We start from the raw sequence: 26,589 nt of genomic DNA on the forward strand, positions 1-26,589 counted from the left end.
TTTAGCAAGCTCTATGTATTTCTTCATTAATAGGTGCAAAGTATATGATGCAAGAGCTTAAACATGAGCACAACAATTGCCAAGTATCACATTATCCAAGACATTTTACCAATTACTATATGTAGCATTTCCCATTTCCAACCATATAACAATTTAACGAAGAAGATTCAACCTTTGCCATGAATATTATGAGTAAAGCCTAAGGACATATTTGTCCATATGCAACAGCGGAGCGTGTCTCTCTCCCACACAATGAATGCTAGGATCCAACTTTATTCAAACAAAACAAAAACAAAAATAAACCGACGCTCCAAGCAAAGTACATAAGATGTGATGGAATAAAAATATAGTTTCACTAGAGGAACCTGATAATGTTGTCGATGAATAAGGGGATGCCTTGGGCATCCCCAAGCTTAGACGCTTGAGTCTTCTTGAAATATGCAGGGGTGAACCACCGGGGCATCCCCAAGCTTAGAGCTTTCACTCTCCTTGATCATATCGTATCATCCTCCTCTCTTGATCCTTGAAAACTTCCTCCACACCAAACTCAAAACAACTCATTAGAGGGTTAGTGCATAATCAAAATTCACATGTTCAGAGGTGACATAATCATTCTTAACACTTCTGGACATTGCACAAAGCTACTGAAAGTTAATGGAATAGAAAATTCCATCAAGCATAGCAAAACAGGCAATACGAAATAAAAGGCAGAATCTGTCAAAACAGAACAGTTCGTAAAGACGAATTTCTAAGAGGCAACAGACTTGCTCAAATGAAAATGCTCAAATTGAATGAAAGTTGCGTACATATCTGAGGATCACTCACGTAAATTGGCATAATTTTCTGAGTTAGCTACAGAGAATTAGGCCCAAATTCGTGACAGCAAAGAAATTTGTTTCTGCGCAGTAATCCAAATCTAGTATGAACCTTACTATCAAAGACTTTACTTGGCACAACAATGCAACAAAACTAAGATAAGGAGATGTTGCTACAGTAGTAACAACTTCCAAGACTCAAATATAAAATAAAAGTGCAGTAGTAAAATCATGGGTTGTCCCCCATAATCGCTTTTCTTTAACGCCTTTCAGCTAGGCGCAGAAAGTGTGTATCAAGTATTATCAAGAGACGAAACATAAACATCATAATTTGTTCTAATGATAGACTCAAAAGGTAACTTCATTCTCTTTCTAGGGAAGTGTTCCATACCTTTCTTGAGAGGAAATTGATATTTAATATTACCTTCCTTCATATCAATGATAGCACCAACAGTTCGAAGAAAAGGTCTTCCCAATATAATGGGACAAGATGCATTGCATTCAATATCTAAGACAACAAAATCAACAGGGACAAGGTTATTGTTAACGGTAATGCAAACATTATCAACTCTCCCCAAAGGTTTATTTGTAGAGTTATCAGCGAGATTAACATCCAAATAACAATTTTTCAATGGTGGCAAGTCAAGCATATTATAGATTTTTCTAGGCATAACGGAAATACTTGCACCAAGATCACATAAAGCATTACAATCAAAGTCATTGACCTTCATCTTAATGATGGGCTCCCAACCATCCTCTAACTTCCTAGGAATAGAAGCTTCACGATTTAATTTCTCTTCTCTAGCTTTTATGAGAGCATTTGTAATATGTTTTGTAAAGGCCAAATTTATAGCACTAGCATTAGGACTCTTAGCAAGTTTTTGTAAGAACTTTATAACTTCAGAGATGTGGCAATCATCAAAATCCAAACCATTATAATCTAAAGCAATGGGATCATTGTCCCTAATGTTGGAAAAAATTTCAGCAGTTTTATCACAGGCAGTTTCAGCAGTTTTAGCAGTTTCAGGAAGTTTCTCACACTTTGCATTGGAAGTGGAAACATTGCCAACACCAATTATTTTACCATTAATAGTAGGAGGTGTAGCAACATGTGGAGCATTAGCATTACTAGTGGTGGTAATAGTCCAAACTTTAGCTATATTATCTTCTTTAGCATTTTCTTCTTTTTCCCACCTAGCACGCAATTCGGCCATCAATCTTATATTCTCATTAATGGCGTTTGCTGTAGTAACAATTTTATTATTATTATTTTCATTAGGCATAACTTTCGATTTCAAAAGATCAACATCAGCAGCAAGACTATCGACTTTAGAACCAAGTATATCAATTTTTCCAAGTTTTTGTTCAACAGATTTGTTAAAAGCAGTTTGTGTACTAATACATTCTTTAAGCATGGCTTCAAGTCCAGGGGGTGTATTCCTATTATTGTTGTAAGAATTCCCATAAGAATTACCATAGCCATTGCCATTATTATAAGGATATGGCCTATAGTTGTTACTAGAATTGTTCCGGTAAGCATTGTTGTTGAAATTATTATTTTTAATGAAGTTCACATCAACATGTTCTTCTTGGGCAACCAATGAAGCTAACGGAACATTATTAGGATCAACATTTGTCCTACCATTCACAAGCATAGACATAATAGCATCAATCTTATCACTCAAGGAAGAGGTTTCTTCAACAGAATTTACCTTCTTACCTTGTGGAGCTTTTTCCGTGTGCCATTCAGAGTAATTAATCATCATATTATCAAGAAGCTTTGTTGCGTCACCTAGAGTGATGGACATAAAGGTACCTCCAGCAGCTGAATCCAATAGGTTCCGCGAAGAAAAATTCAGTCCTACATAAAAGGTTTGGATGATCATCCAAGTAGTCAGTCCATGGGTTGGGCAATTTTTAACCAAAGATTTCATTATTTCCCATGCTTGGGCAACATGATCATTATCCAATTGTTTAAAATTCATTATGCTACTTCTCAAAGATATAATTTTAGCAGGAGGATAATATCTACCAATAAAAGCATCCTTGCATTTAGTCCATGAATCAATACTATTCTTAGGCAGAGATAGCAACCAATCTTTAGCTCTTCCTCTTAATGAGAAAGGAAACAATTTTAATTTTATAATGTCACCATCTACATCCTTATACTTTTGCATTTCACATAGTTCAACAAAATTATTGAGATGGGCAGCAGCATCATCAGAACTAACACCAGAAAATTGCTCTCTCGTAACAAGATTTAGTAAAGCAGGTTTAATTTCAAAGAATTCTGCTGTAGTAGCTGGTGGAGCAATAGGTGTGCATAAGAAATCATTATTATTTGTGGTTGTGAAGTCACACAACTTAGTATTTTCAGGAGTACCCATTTTAGCGATAGTAAATAAAGCAAACTAGATAAAGTAAATGCAAGTAACTAATTTTTTTATGTTTTTAATATGGAGAACAAGATAGTAAATAAAGTAAAGCTAGCAACTAATTTTTTTGTATTTTGATATAATGCAGCAAACAAAGTGCTAAATAAAATAAAGCAAGACAAAAACAAAGTAAAGAGATTGGAGGTGGAGACTCCCCTTGCAGCGTGTCTTGATCTCCCCGGCAACGGCGCCAGAAATTTAGCTTGACACGCGTACAACACGCGACCGTTGGGAACCCCAAGTGGAAGGTGTGATGCGTACATCAGTAAGTTTCCCTCAGTAAGAAACCAAGGTTTATCGAACCAGTAGGAGTCAAGAAGCACGTTGAAGGTTGATGGCGGCGGAGTGTATTGCGGCGCAACACCAGGGATTCCGGCGCCAACGTGGAACCTGCACAACACAACCAAATTACTTTGCCCCAACGTGACAGTGAGGTTGTCAATCTCACCGGCTTGCTGTAACAAAGGATTAGATGTATAGTGTGGATGATGATTGTTTGCAGAAAACAGTAGAACAAGTATTGCAGTAGATTGTATTCGATTAAAAAGAATGGACCGGGGTCCACAGTTCACTAGTGGTGTCTCTCCCATAAGAATAAGCATGTTGGGTGAACAAATTACAGTTGGGCAATTGACAAATAAAGAGGGCATGACCATGCACATACATGTTATGATGAGTATTGTGAGATTTAATTGGGCATTACGACAAAGTACATAGACCGCTATCCAGCATGCATCTATGCCTAAAAAGTCCACCTTCAGGTTATCATACGAACCCCCTCCAGTATTAAGTTGCAAACAACAGACAATTGCATTAAGTATGGTGCGTAATGTAATCAACACATACATCCTTAGACATAGCATCGATGTTTTTATCCCTAGTGGCAACAGCACATCCACAACCTTAGAACTTTCTGTCACTGTCCCAGATTTAATGGAGGCATGAACCCACTATCAAGCATAAATACTCCCTCTTGGAGTTACAAGCAAAAACTTGGCTAGAGCCTCTACTAGTAACGGAGAGCATGCAAGATCATAAACAACACATAGATAATAGATTGATAATCAACATAGCATAGTATTCCATATTCATCGGATCCCAACAAACACAACATGTAGCATTACAGATAGATGATCTTGATCATGTTAGGCAGCTCACAAGATCCAACAATGATAGCACAATTAGGAGAAGACGACCATCTAGCTACTGCTATGGACCCATAGTCCAGAGGTGAACTACTCACTCATCACTCCGGAGGCGACCATGGCGGCGAAGAGTCCTCCGGGAGATGATTCCCCTCTCCGGCAGGGTGCCGGAGGCGATCTCCTGAATCCCCCGAGATGGGATTGGCGGCGGCGGCGTCTCTGGAAGGTTTTCCGTATCGTGGCTCTCGGTACTGGAGTTATTATCGATGAAGGCTTAAGTAGGCGGAGGAGATAGGTCAGGGGGCGCCACGAGGGCCCCACACAGCAGGCCGGCGCGGCCAAGGCCTGGGCCGCGCCGCCCTAGCGTGTGGGCGCCTCGTCGCCCCACTTCGTTTCCTCTCCGGACTTCTGGAAGCTTCGTGGAAAAATAAGATCCTGGGCGTTGATTTCGTCCAATTCCGAGAATATTTCCTTACTAGGATTTCTGAAACCAAAAACAGCAGAAAACAGCATCTGGCTCTTCGGCATCTTGTTAATAGGTTAGTGCCAGAAAATGCATAAATATGATATAAAGTATGCATAAAACATGTAGGTATCATCAATAAAGTAGCATGGAACATAAGAAATTATCAATACGTTGGAGACGTATCAGTGGATGATCGCCCGCAGCTCTCTCCCCTGCTCCTCCGTCGTTGATCCCCTGCTGCTCTCTCTGCCATGAACGTCAAGTAGGCAGATTTATCCGCGGCCACCGCCTCCTGACACAGCTGCCGTTCCAGCTCCTCCCGCCGCCGAAGGGTGATCCAACTGCTGCCTCTGTAGGCGGAGGTGCATCTCAGACAAACAACACCGCTCGTAGACTTCATCCTGACGCTGATGCTCCTCCTGCATCGACCGTCGCAGCGCAAGCTTCTCACAATCCTTCTGCTGGCGCACCTCTCACCGGCGCTCCCGCTGCCACCGCACCTCCTCCCGGCACCACCTGCCACCTCCAGTTCCTGCCGCTCGTCCGTGACAAAGGCATCTATGGTCGCCACTAGCACCTCCTCCTCCCACTCCTCGTACTCTGCGAGCTGCGGGTCCTCCTCCACGACTTCTACGGCCGCCTCTAGCGCCGCCTTCTTCCACGAATCGACCATTGTGGTATTTTCTAGGGTTTAGATTTTGCACCAATGAGGCGGGGGGGGGGGGGGGATAATATAGACCGGCGGCGAGGAAGAAAACCTCCCGTGCGGCGTCGTTTCAGGAGAGTTTCCCGCGCGGCGTCGTGGCGGGAGAGTTTCCAGGCCGGTAAAATCTCCCGCGCGGCGCCCTGGCCTCACTGACAGGCGGCTCCCACGCCCAAAGTTTTCCGCCTCGCGAGGCGCCGGTGCGGCCGATTCACGCCCTTCGCCAAGAAGCCAGCACGGGGTTGCCGGCGCTTCTATTGAGCTCGAAAAAGCACCGTCTTTGGGACGCTCCGGTGGAGATGCTCTTATTGATATGAGTATCTTATTATTCCAATTGGGTCTTGAATCAAATGTCACACTCTCTAATAACTTTTCCTGTGGTTGTCACACCCTGTGACTCGTACCGGGAAGTTATCCTGTCCAATAAATGTCATAACATTGCTTTGAGATCCGTAAAATCAGCCATGGAGGATATGTGATTATTTGCTTGTCTGCATATCCGAATTTAAATAAAAACATCTGTCTCCCTTAAATTATACTATTTGTCAGAACAAAATACACATGTAAATTGAGAACCAACCTCAGGTTGGATGGTTAGGTGGCTGGTTGTACCCCCAACCCACCAGAGTTCAAATCATAGGTTTGACAACTATCTGTCTCATAAAGGAGGAATATTCATTCTGTGGGAGGCGACGTTTCCATCGACAGCGAGGCGTATGTGGTGACTTCGTCAATTTCAAGATTCAATCCGCCGGCTCAGTCTTCCGGAGGTGCTCATAGGGGTAGGGTGTGCGTGTGTACGTTTATAGGGGTGTGTGTATGCGTGTGTATATGAGCATCTGTATTTGTACTGTGTTTCTAAAAAAAAATACACGCATGTAAATTCTTACGCTCAACGTGCGAGCCCATGAGGTGCGGAATATCATACATTTTGGTTTGTCTATTGGCAGAAAAGCTTTGATGCGTTTGTGCGCCACACAAAACTAGCTGCAGGTACGTGCCCACAGCCATTTCGGCTACATAAAGCTAATACTTAGAATTTAGCAATATCTTTTGTCCAGGTGAAGCTGGCATGGAATGGGCAAGCTGAATTCCGGCAGTGCATGCAAAGCAAAGTGGAACCGAACCGGCAAAGTGGGGAGATATCTTTGCCTAAACATTTCAGTTTGCAAGCTCAGCTAGATGATCGGGCTGTTTGAACAGGGTGTGCACACATTTTTTCAGTTTGAGCAAAGTAACAACTTTAAGAAAGAATCTGTGTGCCATATCCGTTGTTCGCGTCTTGGCGTGTTGGAAACATAAACAATTTTTCGCATACGCATCATGATAGAAAAAAACTAGAAATATAGGAAATAAACTACAAGCGCCATCTAACAGATATTATGATAATATCAATTCTAAGTGAAATGCTAGAACAATGCATTGCAACATGATCTCAACTAGAAGAATTTTTACATACGGGATAGTGGAAGATGATCCGCTCTTGGTGCCGAAGTTGTCGCCCATGTCGTCGTAGAGGCCACCGATGTCAGCAAAGAAATAGTCGTTGTGAAAGAAGTTGTCCGCTTCAATGATGAAGTCAGTATTGGCGCAAACGGGCTTTTCAAAAATCTTATCACCGCTCCCGTACAGGATCACAAGGCATGATGTTTTGGAGGCCGGCCTACATAATAGACAAATTCTAACAGTTCCCAACCAAATTCGAGATATACATAAAGTTTGCCTTTGATCTAAAGCATTGTTTTATATACTGATACTATTAGCCAAATTTCAGAGGCACATAATGTCTACCTTGTATGAATGGGCCACTAAGCCTCCGAAATTTCTAGAAATTATGAAAAGAATTGAACGGACTGGACCATAATAATAGACAGAATTCTAATATGGCGAATCATAAAGCACAGATGCCTGGTTTACTTACTAGTAGCAAAGACCAAGTAGCAGCAGGTCGAGTTAATTAACTCTCTTCCGTACAGTGGTTCGAACAAAAGAAGTTTAACTCTTCCAGCATCGTCCGCACGTACGCATCGATAGAGGCCGCGCGCGGCCTTGATTGAACGATAAAGTAAGTAAAGTAAGCAGGGTGATTGTGATTCCAAACCAGACACGTGCGCGCGAGACTATGAAACGGAACGGCGTGAGATGCGATCGATCGACAAGATAAACTCGGCGTGTGGAGGGCCTACGTCAATCAACATCAGGCAAAAACGTATTTTCCATTAATTCCCGGTGTACATTGCGGGTGAAATACGTATCTTCCCGACGAATACCGATCGGTCGAGGTGGCGAGTTCAAACCTAGAAGTCATAAAAAAGGCAAAGTCGTACGTGGTTCCATCCAATCCCATCTATCCTGTCGAGCCAGGCTTATCGCGTGAGCTTACGCGTTCATACATAAATATATAGAACTGGCGGAAGTGGTAAGTAATAGTCCTTATAATTTAGCCTTTTATAAATGGCTCTTTATTCTTTAAACTCGTTATATTTGGTTTGTAAAATAAAAGCGGCTCCTAACCAACCTTCTATAATTAACTCATCCCACTGTATTATTTTCGGATCGGTGCGTACACAAGTAGGATTATGTCTTTCTCATGATTATAAGTCGATCGGCTGACACGTCGTCATGGTGGCCGCCACACAACTACACACTGCACATGCATGCCAGACGGTCAGATCCGTCACCATCCGATTACGATCGAACGGTGTACGTGGATCCGCACAGACGACATACGCAGCCGCTCACGCACAGTAGCCAGGCCAGGCGGCCAGCCAGTAGAGCAGGCGCACTGCACACATCGACGTTCATCGATCAGCTTGGAGCTTGTCGTATTGCTAGCTCCGGACAGACACTGATTAATCGTCTGATTAATATTCCCTGGTTTTGTAACGGACTGTGCGCAAGCATTATCTGAGCCAGCACACAGTGCACGCCTGGTGGCTGGTTGCACTGCCGCATATGCACCCATCACATCCTCCTCCTCCTTCGACGGCCAAGTTTTCGGCGCGTTGTGGGACGATCGAGAACTGTAGCCATCCAGATCGGGAAAAGGACGTACGTACGTCCTCGAAAGGAATTGTATGATCACGGGCTAACCCGGCCGTCCTCTGACGGGTGGCGCGCTGTGATGGCCGGCCGGCTGGACCGCCGGGGTTTGGCCGGCGCTGAGGTCATGATCGGACGACAGTTTGAAGGGAGGGCAGCATGGGTGCCGGCGTTCCGGCGAGGGACACACTCTGGTGGAATCGGCCGCCGGCCAGCTCGCGATGCTGGGGCAACGCGCATGCGGCATGCATCTGACCAAATGGATCGGCAACGTGGCCGTATTTGCGTCAGATATAGTACAAGGGGACGCGCGGCATCATAGCTCGGTGCGGCGATTCGATGCCTTCCTCTTTTACCCGGCGCTGGACGGATCGTCGATCATGTAGGCGGCGAGCTCTTTTGGCTTTTCTGGACAGGGTGGTTTAATTCTTCTTTGTTGGCGCCCATTCCGAACCTAATCGGCTTGTATTTCGAAAAAGGTAAAAAAATGATAAGAAAATGAGTTTTCTGAGAGAAAGAAGTGAAAAGTTGATATGGATATATAGTAGCAGTAGACAAGAAAAGACAGCCGCCGTGGCGGCGCCATCTCGACGACCCGGGAATTTCAAAAGGGCAAATGCCGGAGCAATATGAGTTGAGTAAAAAAGCAGCCGCAAAGTCAGAGGGCTTCTTCCGGCTTCTGTTTCTGTTTTTCATGCTATGGTTTTGACCAATTCAATGCAGCTAACAGAAAGCTCCTCGTGGTCGCGAAAGACTAAAGAGAAGTCGTCAATTTCCCTAGTGTGCAAATCTTCTTGTTACAACCTGCGCAAAAGGGGGAAAATCCAGATTTATTGGAAAAATGAGTGTGCAAAATTAATATGGAATAAAATAAGCTATTATTTAGGCATGTGCCTTATTTGTTCATACCGTTTTAACACAAATATTATGTAAACATTTCACCGTAAAACATATATAATTGATTCCTATAATAAAACCAAAAATTAAATTAAAATCGTTTATCTGATTGCGACGATTTGAATCACGGGCTCCAAAAGCGAGTTTTTTTAAATAAAAAAAGTTAAAATCTTCTTAATTTTTTTCTTCTATACATTGTATTTTCTTAGTTTCTTTTTCTTTCTTTGGTTGTGTGCATCCATTATGCCATTAGGGTATTGGGTTGCTGCAGAGGCTGGGTGTAATTGTATCTCTCGATATTAATATATATTCTTTTTATCGAAAAGCATATTAGATATCTTACATCTTTTTTTGTGCGGGTGAAAAGGAGCTTTATACATCTTATTGTACTTGTATGGTCTTTTCAGAATATTTGAAGTGTAAAAACTAAGATTTTGAATTTTGTTTCTTGTAGCATCTGCTCCATTTGAAGTTTTTGCGTTTACCTACGTTTTGCAGGAACTCTGTTGGAGGGTAAAGTTCCTCGGAATATAATAGTTTAGGGTTTTGAGGTGAGACAACAAATATTTGGAAGAAACAAACGATCCAACTTGCTATGATGGCTGCTAATGAGATCTAGGCGTAGGTTCTGATAGAAAATGGTTCAGAAGAAACGCTGCGATGTTAATCCTGGGATGTGGGGACTAGCTATAAACTAGGCAAGTAGGCAGAACGACAGAAGCATCCAATCAGTAACTGGTTTTTGACTCTTATCTGAGCGACAGGACAAGTCTGTTTACTACTGGATGTATTATAATGATTTTTTGGCCTATATTTTCTCTCTGGAAGAAGAACTTGCCTAAACGTTCCTCATCCACCAATGGTTGGTTGGTTACATATGACCAGAGAATCATCGATCTGCAGAAGTATGTAAAATGTGTTTGACAAATGGGGCTGCAAATCAGAGTCAATACAGGTAGGTGGATATAATTACACACGTACGTATGGGCATAGTACGTGCGTGTGAAACTATAATTATGTATGGTAGGCGAAGAGATGTAATTGGCAAGTTTTATCCACAGATTAGTACTCCATCACTAGCAGTAGACTCCTGGATTTAGTGTACTTAATTTGCGCAAATACTTTCTTCCTTCTGAAGATACTTAGTCGCGTCCTTTTTTCCATTTGGAGCCGGCACGGACATTAGCCTGGTCAAATGATGCTAACATCACAGTCCGAAAAAGATACTTAGCCTGCCCTTTCTTTCACTGGAAGAATACAACACGCACGCATCTTTCTTGTCATCAACAGGGCATGAACAAAAATTCAGACAGATCGACAGAAGACTCTCTGACTTAACAGTTAACAATACCTCCAAAACTCTTTTACGAAGAGTGAATATTTAACTCTGAAGCTCTGCATCCCTAGAGGCCAGGGGTTGATGCAAGGACAGAGCCCAGAGATTTCGAAGATCGGCTTGATGGACGTTGCCACAATAGTATACAGGCTCTTTTCTGAATAACGAGCGTGTAACATGATGTGACAAATCAAATTCCCTATCTGAAAGTCCACTGTGAGCTGAAGTGGACGGTCAATAGTTTTTGTTAGCTAAATTAATTTCGGATACATCACTCTCTGCTCGGGTGTGTTTGATAAACCTTGATCGAGGAAGAGCATGTTGATTCTTTGATTATCCGAGAGCAGTGTGATTGACACAGACTGTTGCCTACGCAGGAGACCGGCTCAACGTTGCGTTTCTGAAAGGCAGGCAGGGACCTGAAATTCTGCAGATCAATCTCAATCTCAAACACTGCAAGGACATGATCGATCTGGGAAGGCATTTATTTTCAGATTCTATTGAACGTAACCATTTATTTAAGCATAATCTTGTTGTTTCTTCTGGGAATAACAGAGGACACAAACTGGAGCAGAAACCTGAAGCTGTCTGAAAGAGGCAGAGCACCTTTCTAACTATCAGTTCTCTCTTGCATAATTAACGTGGCGCTCGTGCACTGAGGAAACAAAGACATTAATTGGTGGAAAGCCAGTTGCAGGTTAACCTAATCCTGTGCTGATGTGAGAGGTCACATCTATTGTTTCTCTGAGGCCCTATGGCGAGCTCAATTCGTCAAATAAACAACGCAAGATCCCACTAGTCCACCGTCTCTTGGAACCGACTAGGTTTCTAGCTAGGTTACCACTATGATTGGAAGATTTTGTGCAGCCGTGCAACAATATACAACTATACAAGGAGGTAGCAGTCACAACCATTTGCAGCCCTAGCGTCTATGTGTGAAAACTAATTTGTTCTAGCCGGCTAGGTACTTCTGTAGAGCTACCATCACCTATAGAAAATTATATTAACGACCTTTCTTAAGCTGGCATATCAATGATCTTTGCCAACCATAACCGTGATCTCACTTCTGAGTTTTTGTCTACCAAGAAGCTCCGCTTAGCAGATAGTAGCTGCTACTTAATTAGAAATGCTAACCCCATCAGTTTATGAAATGAAAATTAATGACCGTTTGTCAAACAAGACCGTGATCTCACTGAGCTTTTCTACCAAGAAGCTCTAGCAACTTAGCAAGCAAACAGTAGTATTGGAAACAGTAACTGTGATATGATAAGAGCTGAGGTGACTATGTTGGCAAGATGAGGTCCCATTTTTTTTCCTCTGACATGTACATGTTTGTTGTTTCTACTACTTGTTTGCCCCTAATTATTGGTGGTTCATTCCTTGTGTCCAGATGAACAAAACAAATCAATGATGCCTTAGGGCGCGATTGGTAGCTCGCATAGAGTTTAACCGGAACCGCGAGTAGAAAATTGCCTGATTGGATGACTGGCTGCCGATGCGTCATAGCTAGCACGCACGTCAAAACACCTACAGGTTAGGCCCAAGGGGAGAGCCAAAATTGTTTGGTAGGGACTAGCTTACTACTCATGTGCCAAATTTATCTACCAATCGGGCACCGGCCCGCCAGCACTACCAGTCGCATGCGCGTCTCACACCCCAACGGTACTTGGCACACTAGTAGTGTGTGGTCCTCATGCCCGCTGCCATTATATTTCATAATAGCGGGCAGTGCCGCAACCCTACTAGTATGTGGATTACTGTCCGGGTGCTGCCACACTCGCTGCCATAGCATTATATGGGTTCGGTTTTGCACGATGCCATTACTCTTGTCCAGTTTTAATATTTTTTGCGCGCATGTCATAGGATCATCACTGTTTACTCGATCTCAACGGGAACCATGTAACAACATATATACATAGTTTGCAAAGTATGCACCACGAGATACCATTACAATTTGCAGTTTTCAAAATCACGATCTGCGGTTTGAAAGCTTTGAATGAACAAACACAAAGTTTCTAATTATAGTTAATAATTGCAACATCTCAAGAAATATTGTGGAACTCTCCTTCGTTGCTTAGCACTTTTTAACCAAAAATTATCACATTTGGTTAAGGAGGCTTGCTAATGTCCCGTCCGACAATGGATTCACCCCAAATTCAGGATGTTAGGTAATTAAAACATATGACCAAAAGAGGTACAAAGTATGAAAAATATACAATAAAAGAGAAATGGAAGGTGTTTGCATACCAATTGAAGTGGCTGATCCCGAGTCATTTTGCTCATTATAACATCCAAATGATAGGTAACATAGAAGCCACATAACATGGATCCAATAGGCTGCCGGTGGCACTCAGATATAGATCATAGAAATTAATTTCATACATTATCCAAAAAAAAATTAACATGTATTCATTTACTCTCACTAGTATAAGTTATAGTGAAACTAACCGGGACAAACATGCGATGGGTTAGCGATGTATAATTGATCTTCTCCGCATTTTGTCCCCACGAGCGAAATGACGTAAATGATTTAAACAATATGAATGACATAAATTACCAAGAAGGATGTAAATAATATGGATGACCTTAATTTTTATTACGCGGATGAAAGAAAATCCCCTATCAATAAGTTCCTTCACACCCCAAAATTTATCGCCTCATTACTAAGGAAAGAATCAATATAATAGACATCACCATCCAATGCTGAGATACAAATAAGAATCCAGTGAAATCTAAAATTTGAACCGATTAGTTTCCTAAACCCGAGAAAACCATTCCTTCAAAGCAATCAACATGCTAGGGACCATGACTTCCATCTTCCTTGCCACTTCTATCGAGACAATTGAACACATTCTTCTCCTCGGCGTGTTTTCTCCTTTTCTTCCGTTGTTTGTTGTCATCGTGGTAATAGTAATTAATCCCAGTAGGGCTCGAGTCCTGCGCTGGCCACATGGCCATGTGCAGGATTCTTGTGCATCGGCTTACCAAGTGTAAAATTTATTGCCCGGTTTTATGTTGGTCCCACCTAGCCAATTCATCGGAGGAATTTTAAAACTAAAAGCTGATTTTCCTTACGCTAAGAAACATATGAAACATTTAGAAATGTGACCATGAGAATGTAATCGACTTTTTATAGAAGCTACTGGTAAATAAATTACCAGTTGAACAATTATTTGCTTCGTGTTCTCGTTTGTGACATATTCCCCGGTATTTTACTTTATGCCACCAGGCCCTAATAAACTAACGTTGCCTTCGGTCCTCAAATTCTACCCAGGACTTGCTTTTGCCAGCCATTATAGGGTTAGCGTCCTCCATTTCCTACCTCAGCCTCTTGCGATCGTAACCAGGGCTTTCGAGATTATGGGAACCTATGTTAAGGAGATGCATGTCCAAACCCCACTTCCACTAATCCTTGTCCTCCTTTGTAGTGAAATTGATTTTTAATGTTTCCCACTGCGCTTCCGTGATCCTCGGATATGCCTTGTGGATTTTGGAGTAATTATCATCCTTACCAGCATATTTCGCACTCTCATTTTCCAACTGCTCAAGTCCCTGCTGAACTTGCCGAGAGCGTGGGAGTTTACCTGATTATTGGTGAGATGGTCGTTATTGTAAGGATGCGAGAATATGTACCCTTCGTGCAACATATTGATTGTCGGCATTATCCCTCATGTTTTTCACATTGATCGAAACAGTTTACAGAAAAATACATTTGCATTCTCTGCCATAGCTCGCTGCAGCTTCCACCGGCAGAGTAGGCTCACTATTTGGCTAGGCTTACTCTTAAGGTATTATTTGTTTTAGTGTTAAGCGTGTTTCAGCGCCTCTCCTTACGTTGCTTCTTGGGTTTTTGGCCCTCAATGTCAGTAATGGTCCCGTTACCATCAGCGACAATAGTGGTCCCGTTGTCATCAGTAGTGGATTGCGTCGAAATCAACGAACATTTTATTCTTCCTGCGACGAATAGTTAGAAAATGCCGCCTTGTTATTATGGTCTCCAGACATCTTTGAGCTAAAATTAAAATGCATGTAACAGTTAGTAACAGTAAATTTAACGGAAAATTTTGTCACCACCTTTGCTAAAAAAAGGACCTACACACTGCTAGACATTTTCCGAAATAGAATTTAAATAACATTTTGGAGAAAGCATCATCAACTCAAATCCCTGTAAAAGAAAACATTTTCTCATACACCTCGCAATTAATCAAGCATAATAATAAAATTAACCAAAAAAATTGGCATGACCTTTGCTTAAAAGAACCTATGGAGTACGAGAAATTTGCCTAAATGAAAATTAATAAACATTTCAAAAACATCAACAATTAAATCAAATCCCTGTAAAAGAAAACATTTTCTCATACACCTCCCAATTTGCATTTGTCAGTAGCATCCTCGAATATACATAACAAATACAATTTTGGATGCAGCATGTCGTCGAGCAAGTCTAGGGCATGGTACTTGGAGCGGACATAAGGCTATACCGACGAAGCTAGAGAAGGCATACTGTGAGAGAGGGCGTCGAGTAGACAAATGTAGAGGGCGAGCTCGACGACGGCTAGGAGGAAGCGGAAGGCAACGGCGGCTGGCCGGCCACCATGAAGAACTTGATGTACGGTGGCTGGGATATAGAGCTTGACCCGACTGGGATGAAGATCTTGATGCGGCGGTCCTTTTGATGGAGACGGCGAGGGATAGTGTGTTCAAAGGCGGCGCATATCAATGAAAGGCATGGTCGGCGGCGTCGAGGTCGATCGCTCGGCTGTCGAGATTGGATGCAACTGGAGAAGTTGTCTTGCGCATCGACTGAAATTTGGTTAAGTCAAATACTGGTAGCGGGCACCGGTTCGGTCCGCTACCAATTTCTTCGTCTCGCAAGGCTCCTCCTAGGTCCAAAAATATAGTGGTTACCGGCGATGAATGTACGCACGGTTATCTTTTTTTATGGCCTTTCTGCGTGGTTCCGGTGTTCGCCCAGATCAAATGATCAAGCATCAACGCGCCCTGGGCGTGGGTGATGTACTGGAACTCGCTTACATGAAGAGATCAACAACAAATATCTACCTAAGAGATTGCAACACTGGCCCCACGAGTCCGAAAATAAAAGGTTCTGAAACAAGAAGAAGAGTTTTCCTGAGGGAAAGAGGCAAAAAAGTTCAAATGGATAGCAAGAAAACACAGCCGTCGTCGCTTCTTCATCGCGAGGAACATGAATTTCAAGAGGCCTAGTGCCGAAAAAGCAGCCGCAAAGCCCCGGGAGCAAACTACCTTCTTGCCGGCTTCTATTTCGCTTTGCTATGGTTTTGAGTCATTTGACCAATTCAATGCAGGTAACATAAAGCTCTTCAAAAATAAAGCTCCTCGATGTTATGATCACTAAAGAAAAATCAATTTCCCTTCGGTTATGAAACATAAATACATACCATCTTTGTAAACATTACCTATGTTGGTAGGTGGTGATTTCAATATTATTCGGAAAAGGGAAGAAAAGAATAATGATAATTTTAAAGCTAGATGGCCCTTTGTGTTTAATGCAATTATTGAACATCTAAACTTAAGAGAAATTGCTCTTTCGGGGAGACAATATACGTGGGCGAGTCGTAGAGATGAACCTACTTATGGGAAGTTAGATAGAGTTCTAGCATCAATCTCTTGGGAACAGAAATTTCCTTTAGTGACTGTTCGTGCATTAACAAGGGCAGAGTCGGATCATACACAAATTCTTATTGACTCAGGGGTTAAAGCTCACCTGGGTAACATCTCGAAATTCTCTTTTGAGTTATATTGGTTGAAACAAAAAGGTTTTTTTGAGATGATACAAAAGGAATGGAGGTCGGTGACCGTTGGATCTAATCCTATTGATGTTTTGTTAAATAAATTAAGGCACATTAGGAAGTATCTCAAAGGTTGGGCAAAAAATAAGATTGGGAAATACAAAAAGGAGAAAGAGAGACTAATAGGTATTATAGATCATCTTGATATTAAAGCGGAAATTAATCCTTTGGATCCGCATGAAAGAGAGGAACTTAGAAAAGCAAATGAAGGTTTGATTTAGTTAAGAAGGGAGGAAGAATCTAAATGGACTCAACGCGCAAAAGTTAAGCATATCCAAGAAGGGGGAAATAATACAAGGTATTTCCATTTGATTACAAATGGTAAACATCGGAAAAAGAAAATATTTCAATTAGAGCAGCAAGAAGGAACAATTGTAGGAGAAGATAACCTTAAGGTTTATATCACTGAATTCTATAAAAAATTATTTGGACCACCGGAATCGACAAACATTTCGTTATTAGAAGGAGTGGTGCATGATATTCCGCAGATTTTAGCTCATGAGAATGATATTCTAACAAATCCTTTTACTGAAGAGGAGGTGTTTGAGGCGATATCTCAGATGGAACATAATAAAGCACCAGGTCCTGATGGTTTTCCGGCAAAATTTTATGAAATTTTTGGGAAATAATTAAGATGGATCCAATGGCACTTTTTAATGAATTGAGTACAGGAGAGTTGTCTCTTTACAAACTCAATTTTGGGGTGATTACTTTATTACCCAAGAAAGAGGATGCGATACAAATCCAACAATATGGACCTATTTGCGATACAAATCGTTTTAAAGTTTTTACTAAAGTAGGAACAAATAGAATAACGGGGATTGCCCCAAAGGTAATTAAACCAACGCAGACTGCATTTATGCCAGGAAGAAATATTTTAGAAGGAGTTGTAATTCTTCACGAAACGATTCATGAATTACATACTAAAAAGTTGAATGGGGTTTTGTTTAAAATTGATTTTGAGAAAGCATATAATAAAGTTAAATGGTCTTTCCTACAACAAACCTTGAGAATGAAGGGTTTTGCTACAGAATGGTGTAGCTTAATTCAGAAATTTGTCCAAGGTGGGAGTGTGGGAGTAAAGGTAAATGATGATATTGGTCATTACTTTCAAACAAAGAAGGGATTACGGCAAGGGGACCCTTTGTCCCCAATGTTATTCAACATTGTTGTAGATATGCTTGCTATCTTAATTGAACGAGCAAAGAATGATGGTCAAATTGGAGGGATTATTCCTCATCTTGTTGAGGGGGGACTCTCTATTCTACAATATGCCAATGATACAATCCTTTTTTTTTTGGAACATGACCTACTAAAAGCTGTAAACATGAAGTTAATATTATGCATTTTTGAAGAACTGTCGGGTCTAAAAATTAACTTCCATAAAAGTGAGCTTTTCTGTTTTGGAAAAGCAAAGGATGAAGAGGACCAATATAAACAGATTTTCGGATGTGATGCTGGATCTCTCCCATTTAGATATTTGGGTATTCCAATCCATTACAGAAAACTCAGGAATTCTGATTGGTATCCAGTTGAAACACGGTTTGAAAGCAAGCTGGGATGCTGGAAAGGAAAACTATTATCTTATGGGGATAGGTTGGTGTTAATTAATTCAGTTTTAACCAGTTTGCCTATGTTCATGTTATCCTTTCTTGAGATACCTGTTGGGGTAAGGAAAAGATTGGATTTCTCGAGATCTAGATTTTTCTGGCAATCTGATGAAAATAAGAAAAAATATAGACTCACTAAATGGAATATTGTCTGTCGGCCTAAAGATCAAGGTGGTTTAGGTATTGAGGTACTAGAACTTAAAAACAAATGCCTTTTGAGTAAATGGTTGTTTAAGTTGCTTAATGAGGATGGGGTATGGCAGGAATTATTACACAATAAATATATAAGGCATAAGACATTATCGGAAATACAGTCTAAGCCCACAAATTCTTCTTTTTGGAAGGGTTTAATGCGTGTGAAGGATGAGTTTTTTAAAAGAGGTTTTTTTAACATTGGTAATGGAATGAATACTCGTTTCTGGGAAGATGCATGGTTAGGAAAAATTCCTCTGGCAGATCAATATTCGTCATTATATAATATTGTGCGTCACAAAAATGTAACAGTAGCACATGTGTTAGCCCATACCCCACTGAATATTAGTTTCAGACGGGTCTTGTTGGGAAACAGATGGACTTTATGGTTACAATTATGCTGAAAACTAATGACGGTAAACTTGAATGATGAACAGGATCTGTTTGTTTGGGAATTGACAACCAATGGTAATTTTACGGTGAAATCTATGTATGAAGATCTGATGAGTGATCATACCCCATATCTGAGAAAATATTTGTGGAAAGTTAAAATACCTTAAAAAATTCAAATTTTTATGTGGTTCCTTGGTAACAAGGTATTGCTAACTAAAGATAATTTAGCTAAATGGAATTGGAACGGATATATGAAGTGTGTTTTCTGTGGTGCAAAGGAAACCATCGAACATCTTTTCATTGAATGTCCATTGGCTAAATTTCTTTGGCGAACGGTTAATTTTACTTTTGGTCTTCCACCTCCAACCAATGTTACAAATATGTTTGGAAATTGGTTAAATGGAGTAGATAGACAATCTAAAGCTTTCATCCGTGTGGGGGTTTCTGCTTTATGTTGGTCTATTTGGAGGGCTCGAAATGATCTTATCTTTAACAAAAAAACATTCTTTCCACTATTTGCAGGTTATTCACATGATGACTCACTGGGTCCAATTATGGGCTCTTCTTTCGTCGGAGGGGCTACGGGATGCCATGGTTTCTGGATGCACACGGCTTCTGACGGTCGTTCAGGATATCTTGTGCCAGGCTGGCTGGCGTCATACTAGGAGGCTACAATGATGTGTAGTTTTACTAGTTTTTTATTCCGCTGGTTGATTTTTGTATCAAATGTAGGTGATGATTGAGACTTTTAGAATGTAAGACTGAATATAACGTTTGGTTAATAAAAGGCCGTGTGCATCATCACGATGCAGAAGCCAGGGTTAAACTCCCCATTTCGAAAAAAAAATCTCTGTAAACATAAAAAATAAGATTTGCTTAGAAAAAGCTCGCAACCAACTAAAGTAAGTATAAAAGAGGTTGTAGCTTCTTACAACCAATTTTTGTTGAGTGCTTTTGCCAAAAACTTAGAAAAATGTGGTGGTTTTTTTTGTCTCACAAACGTATAGTGGTGGTGTTTGGTAATTTGAGAGTAGTGGTTTTGTGCTCTTAGCTCCAATTCTCTTGCACCTTTTGCAGTTAATCATATGTCTAAACAAAAAAATTACATGGAGAAACATCATGCTACAACATATACATAACTGGTTTTTCTTCAAAACCAGTTAAGGAAAGATTGCTAGTGTAGGCTGTGAAAGAAAATTGTTCATCATAGCTGATGTGATGTTAATCCTGCGATGTGGGGACTAACTTGGCACTAGGCAAGTCGGGATACCCACATAAGCATCCAATCAGTAACTTCTTTTTTTTGACATGATCCAATCAGTAACTGGTTAGACTATGAGATGTACGACATGTCTGTTTGTCATTTGATGTATTATATGATTTTTGGCGCTGCCATCCTTGTTTTCTTTTCACTAGAAGATTACGGCACACACTCATCTTTTCTTGTCACCAACAGGGCATGCACAAAAATTCAGTTACTCGTTAACAATGGTGGCAAAACTCTTCACCATATTTAATTCTGAAGGTTTGAATTTCTAGAGACCATGGTTGATGCAAGGACATATTCCCAAGGGTATTTTCGTAGTACCATTAGGGTGGTGCGTTGTTGCAGAGGCTGAGTGTAATTGGTATCTGTTGATATATATATTCCCTTTATCGAAAAAAAAATGGTTGATGCAAGGACATATCCCCAAGGGTTTTCGTGATCGGCCTGATGGACATTGCTCTTTCCTTAATATTCAGTACCATGACATGACAAATAAAATTCCCTTCTCAAAGTCCATTGTGGGCTGAAGTGGACCGTCAATTGTTTTTGCGATCTAAAAAAAGATCATAGACGCATCACTCCCTGCCAGTGGTATATAATTACAACTGGTAATGGCCTTTCGATATTTTGATTATCCGAGAGCAGTGCGAGTGACAGCGATGGTTGCCTACGCAGGAGACCGGCTCGACGCCTCGACGGTGCGTTTATGAAAGACAGACAGGGACCCTGAAATTCTGTAGATCAATCTCAAACACTGCAAGGGCATGATCGATCTAGGAAGACATTTATTGTCGGAATCTATTGGAAACGTGCACAGCTAAATAATCATATTGTTTCTTCAGGGATAGAACAAAGGACACAAACAGAAGCAGGGCACTACTACATGATTGCTAGTTCTCTCTTGAAATCAGTCAATCACATCATATGTTTGTCATAATCAACTTTGCACTCGTGCCGCGATGAAAACAAGACACTTATTGGTGGAAAGGCGGTCGCACGTTAACCTAATCCTATGATGATGTGAGAGAGGTTACGTCTTGCCAAGATGGCTTTTCATTTCATTCGCTATAAGCATGAAGTGATAAATCCACCGTGGATCCGTCAAGCGACAAAGGTGGCTAAGGATCCACCTTGGTACCAAAGTTAACATGGATCCGCCTAAGGACGTAGCTATGGATCTGGCTAATGCATCTAGCTTCTTCAGCTTCAACGGTTCTGGCTTGCTTTGCCAGAGGAGGACAAAAATGGTTGCGTTGGGATCAAAGTTACCATGAATCCGCATAAGGATTGAGCTGCGGATCTGACTAATTCATCAAGCTTCTTCAGCTTCAACAATTCCAACTTGGTTTGGTCAATAGGAGGACAAAAATGGGTGCTAACATCAACGTTGCATCCGACGGGAACCGTCACTTCTTCAACCTCCAGGCCGACATGTTGAACGGAGGCCTTTCCGCAACTCGGTCATGGCACTCGTCGTCACGCCTTCGCCAAGTGGTATAGTCCTCGGTGTCGGTGTTGGTGGTCACGATGCCGAGCTCATCATCAAGCTGCAGTGGGGAAGGGGCCCAAGAACCCGATTACTTTTCCCGGAATTGTTTAGGGTCCCCTTTGTGTAAAAGTGCAGGTGTGGTTGTATATTTTCCTTTCCTTCTGGACCTTTATGCAAATTATAACCCCACCGCTATAATATAAGCAACTTCTGGGTCATTCAAACCCGATCCTCGTTAAAAAAAGAATCTTATCAATCTATCCCGTCGGGCCAGACTTATCGTGTGAGTATATATATAGAACTGATAGATCAATGGTAGTATGACAAATATAAAATTGCTTTTAGTACTCCCTTCAGCTCTAAATATTTCCCACATGCTTAGTGAATCTAGTACGATCGAGCAGATGACGTACTTAGGGGCTAAGTCTAGACCAGGCAAATACGCCTTGGGCTATGCTCGCGAATGTCCAGCGGAGGTGCTGGTTATGGGTCTCCGGATGAAAGTCTTGCCAAACTTTACCGGTACAGGCAACACCGTTGCTCAAGGGTGGCATTGTCGTGGACTCCCTCCGCCCCTCTGCCCATCATTCCGAGGTGATAACCCAGATTTGGTATGCCGGACTGCATGACGACAACATCTCTGGAGGTCATGACCTTCCTCGAGGCATCATTTTGAGAGTGATTGGGAGCCACTCTTGGCGGTATTTGGGCTACTGGTTGGGTCAATGTATTCAGGTCCCGTCAGTGCCTGAGTGCCGCTAGCTTGCTTCTTGCGGCTGAGCTCCCTCCATGAAGCTTGAAAGGCCTGGCTATTTCTATTGGCTTTGACTTCCTTTTCGGAGGCGTGGACCACATAGTCGTAGTGCTCGTTGTTGCCATCGTGCGGTTTTCGCCGGTTTTTACTGAAAATCTATGTCATTTTATATTCCTTTGTCTTATTTCCCTTGTAGATTGGGCACTTAGATGTAGCGTTTATTCGACCAGTTTTCCTCATAAACGTGTTTATCTTTTTCTTGATTAAATGGTAGAGCGGAAAAAAAATACTCGTACTTCTAGTGCAAGTTGCGGTTGAGATACATCATCCCAACATGAAGGCCAACAAATCGAGGGAGCAAGCTTATTTTAGACTTTGAGGATTTGCTAGTATCTTTTAGACTTTATTTTGTAATTGTTGAAAACTCAAAAATTTGCTAATATCTTTTAAACTTTATTTTATAATCTTTGAAGACAGCTCATGTATCTATACCATGTACTATTTATTACTATAAATATATGTGGTATTGATTGTTAAAAAAAATCAAGGCAGCGAGCTAAAACCTAGAAGTCGTCAAACAGGTGAAGTCGTAGTTCGTACGTGGTTCTCTTTCCCATCGAGCCACTTATCGCGTGAGTTTACACGTACGTATATATAGGGAGGATAAAATTACTTCCCTCAAAAAAAAAAGTTTCGGATTGACACACAAAGAAGGAGAAGCAGGGGATATTCACTTTGGCTCATAGAAGCATTTGCTCCTATTATGTGAATCTATATTTTGAAGTGTCAAAAAATTTTAAAGTAAAATTTTTCATGTAGATCTACACATTTTATGTTCGTGCACAAGTTTTCAAAAGAAACTAAAAAAAATTGTGGCTCATATAAAAAAGACAAATTTTGATGCTATAACACGACTACGTACATTTTTTGTCTTTTTTGTACACGCCACATAAAATGTTGTTTCTCCATGAAAACTTGTGCACTAACAAAGAATGTCACAATATACCCCAAAAAATTTATGTCAGATTTGTTTGACATTTTTAAAATTATTTTTAAATTATTTTGTATAATGAGTGTATTTGCTCCTATGAGCCAAAACGCCACCTCCCAGCAGCATGTCTTTCTCACGATTATAAGTCGGCTGACACGTCCTCGCGTGTGGCCGTGGCGCCACACCTACACATGCATGCCAGACGATCTGATCCGTCACCATCCAACGGCCTACGTGCACCAATTCAAACGACAAGCGTAGCCGCGCACGCACAGTGGCCAGTAGCAGGTGCCAGGTGCACTGTGCGCGTTGACGCGTCGTACGTGGTGCGCACTGCGCCGGAACCAAGGCCGTTCATCGATCAACCTGTTGTTTGTCGTCTTGCCAGCTCCCGACACAGTGATTGTCTGATTAGGGAATCTTGAACGGGCCGACGTATTTCAGAGTTTGAAAATGTTCACGCGCGTCCGTTTGCGTTGGCGAAATGGTTGAAATCGATCACGCGCCCGTTTTGCGTCGGGTGGCTCCAGCGGCACGACGTAGTTTTTGCTCGAATCATTTTTTTATAACATGAAAACATAAATTACATGAGAACCAACCTGAGGTTGGGTGGTTAGGAGGGTGGTTGTACCCCCAGCCCACCAGAGTTCAAACCCCAGGTTCGACATCTGTGTGTCTCATAAATGCGGAATTTTCTTTCAGTGGGAGGCGACGTTCCCGTCGATAGCGAGGCGCCTGTGGTGACTTCGTCAATTTCAAGATCCAATCCGCCGGCTCGGTCTTCCGGAGGTGCTCGTAGGGGTAGGGTGTGCGTGTGTGCGTTCATAGGGGTGAGTGTATGCGCGTGTATGTGAGCGCATGCGTTTGTACTGTGTTTCTCAAAAAAGAAAACATAATTTACATAGTTTAACACAAGAAAATAAACCCTAAATGCCTTCGCCTACTGCTTCTCTCGTTGCTTTCGAGCACGATGAGCTCCGATACCGTCCACGGCCAGTTGGGAACCGCCGGAACGTACGCCGGGCATGCCGGCAGTGCTGGAGTTGGAGGCGCCCAGGGCTATGGATGTGGCGGAGGTGGAGGCGACTGTGGCTGTGGCGGCGGTGGAGGCGCCCAGGGCTGTAGCTGTGGCGGCGGTGGAGGCGCCCAGGGCTGTGGCGATGGTGGAGGCGCCCAGGGATGTGGCGGCGGTGGAGGAGCCCAGGGGTTGTACGGCGGCGGTTGTGGCGCGACCGAGTCCTGTAGCGCCATTCGTAGGGCTTCATCCTCCGACAGGCCCGGCGGCATGAAGCCGGTGGCGTACCGGGGCAGCGGCGGCTGCACAGGTCGGTCGTTCTCGGAGACGAGGATACCGAGATTCGCAATCTCGTCGTCTGTCATGTTGTCTGGGAACTCAAACTTGCGGCCCCCCGCCATAGCCAGCTGCCAATCCTGGAACACGACTGTGACGTAGTCGTCGCTGTCGTCCTTGACCTCCTCGTTGTGGTACGCTAGTGCCTCGAAGTAGTCGTCGTTGTATTCGTCCTAGTCGTCGTCGTACTGCGCGGACGTCGGCGCCTGGTGCGCACGCATCGACGCCTGCTGTCTTCGAGGACGAGGCGGCGGTGGACGGTCGAAGGGAAAATCCCTGTCGCCCATGAAGCCCGCCCTCCTCCTCCGATCCCTCTAGGACACGAGATACGTGTGCCAGCTATCGGAGTCGATTGCGTACGCCGGATCGGCGCGGAGGTCCGACGGCAGGTACCGCCTCCTTCGCCGGATCTCGACGCTCCTATCTGGCTCGCGCGCAGGCACCGAAGGGACGGGCACCCAGCGGTAGCTGAGCCGCCAGCCGCCAGGCATGTGCACGTCCCTCCAGGCGTCGCACGGTGTCCAGTGTGCGTGCATCATCCTCCCAATGCTGACGGGCAGCGCCGGCCGTTCCTCCTTCTTCGTGCCGCTGCCAGACGCCTCGAAGTCGTTCTTCTTCTTCCCCATGGTGTTGCGGTGGTGCTGGTGCGAGTGGAGGTGTGGGCGATGGAGGAAAACGGTGCCGGTGGACTTTTAAGGTTGGCCGCGCGCGAAACGATGTCATTGAAGGCCGCATAGAAGTCCAGCCGTCGCCCGCCAGTGCGCGCACAGAAGAGGCAGTCGCGCCACTGATGACGAAGGCAGCGGCGCAGCCGCGGAAGCACTGACCGCGGAAGCGATGGCCGCGAAAGCGATGGCCGCGGAAGCGATGCCCTTGATACAACCTCGCTGCCAGGCGGGCCCGGTAGTGACGCGAGCGGACACTTTGCGCGTCCGCGCAGCATCCGCCGCGACGCATTCCAGGCACAAATATGCGCCGGGTTTGCGTCGCAGCAAACGGCCCGGTCACGATGCGTCGCGCCGCCGGAGGTGGTGCCAGACGTATTTTTCGATCCGACGTATTTTTCGACCCGGCGAACGCAAACAGTCGATCAGTTTGCGTCTGTTTGCGTCGCGTCGCGCCGCTGGAGATGCCATCTTGAGTAGCCCAATCTGTTCCAAACATCAAAAATACTGGTGTTGATTTGTTTGATTCGATTCGTATAACCGTCTGTTTGGGAAAGCTAGTCTGTTAGAGGCAGCCGCAACGACGCTACTCATTTTCCGACTCTCAGACTCCCGTGCAACTGTCCGAACATGATGTGGGGGTCGCAGCTGGTGGCCGGTTCTAAAAGCATCTTTAGCACTTCTACTCCGGTGCTTCCCCTTGGTAAATGTCAGGCTGCATAAAAAATAATAATGGTTGAGATCTTCTAATATCCCTTCGTAAGCGGGGTCATGATCGTAAAATTTAAAAATCTGATATGTAGTACGACCCTCTAGAGGTCCGTATGGCCCGCGTTATCTTATACGATTATTTTCTGTAAGTATAGTGTACTACTACGGTGACGTACGTGTACCGAATAGGCATGACATATAAAAAAATGTTGTAGACGTTTTCGCGTACGTCACCCCACCAATTTCCCCACCAAGTCAGAAACGAAAATACCGTATGTATACATACGGGTATATATGGACTGGATATGGGTCAGCGGGCCTAAAGTTGGAAAACTAAAAAAAAAATATAACCTGTCAACGTGTGTTAGGGGGGAGCACCGGAGTAGGACCCCATCTTTAGTAGTTTTCGTATTTATCTGAACCGGAAATATGGAGTTCGGTCTCCCGAATTGTTCATCTTAGATGTTTTTAGTCATCACGAGGAATAGAAGCCGAC

The sequence above is a fragment of the Lolium perenne genome, chromosome 7 (assembly GCF_019359855.2).
Source record: "Lolium perenne isolate Kyuss_39 chromosome 7, Kyuss_2.0, whole genome shotgun sequence".
Lineage (NCBI taxonomy): Eukaryota > Viridiplantae > Streptophyta > Magnoliopsida > Poales > Poaceae > Lolium > Lolium perenne.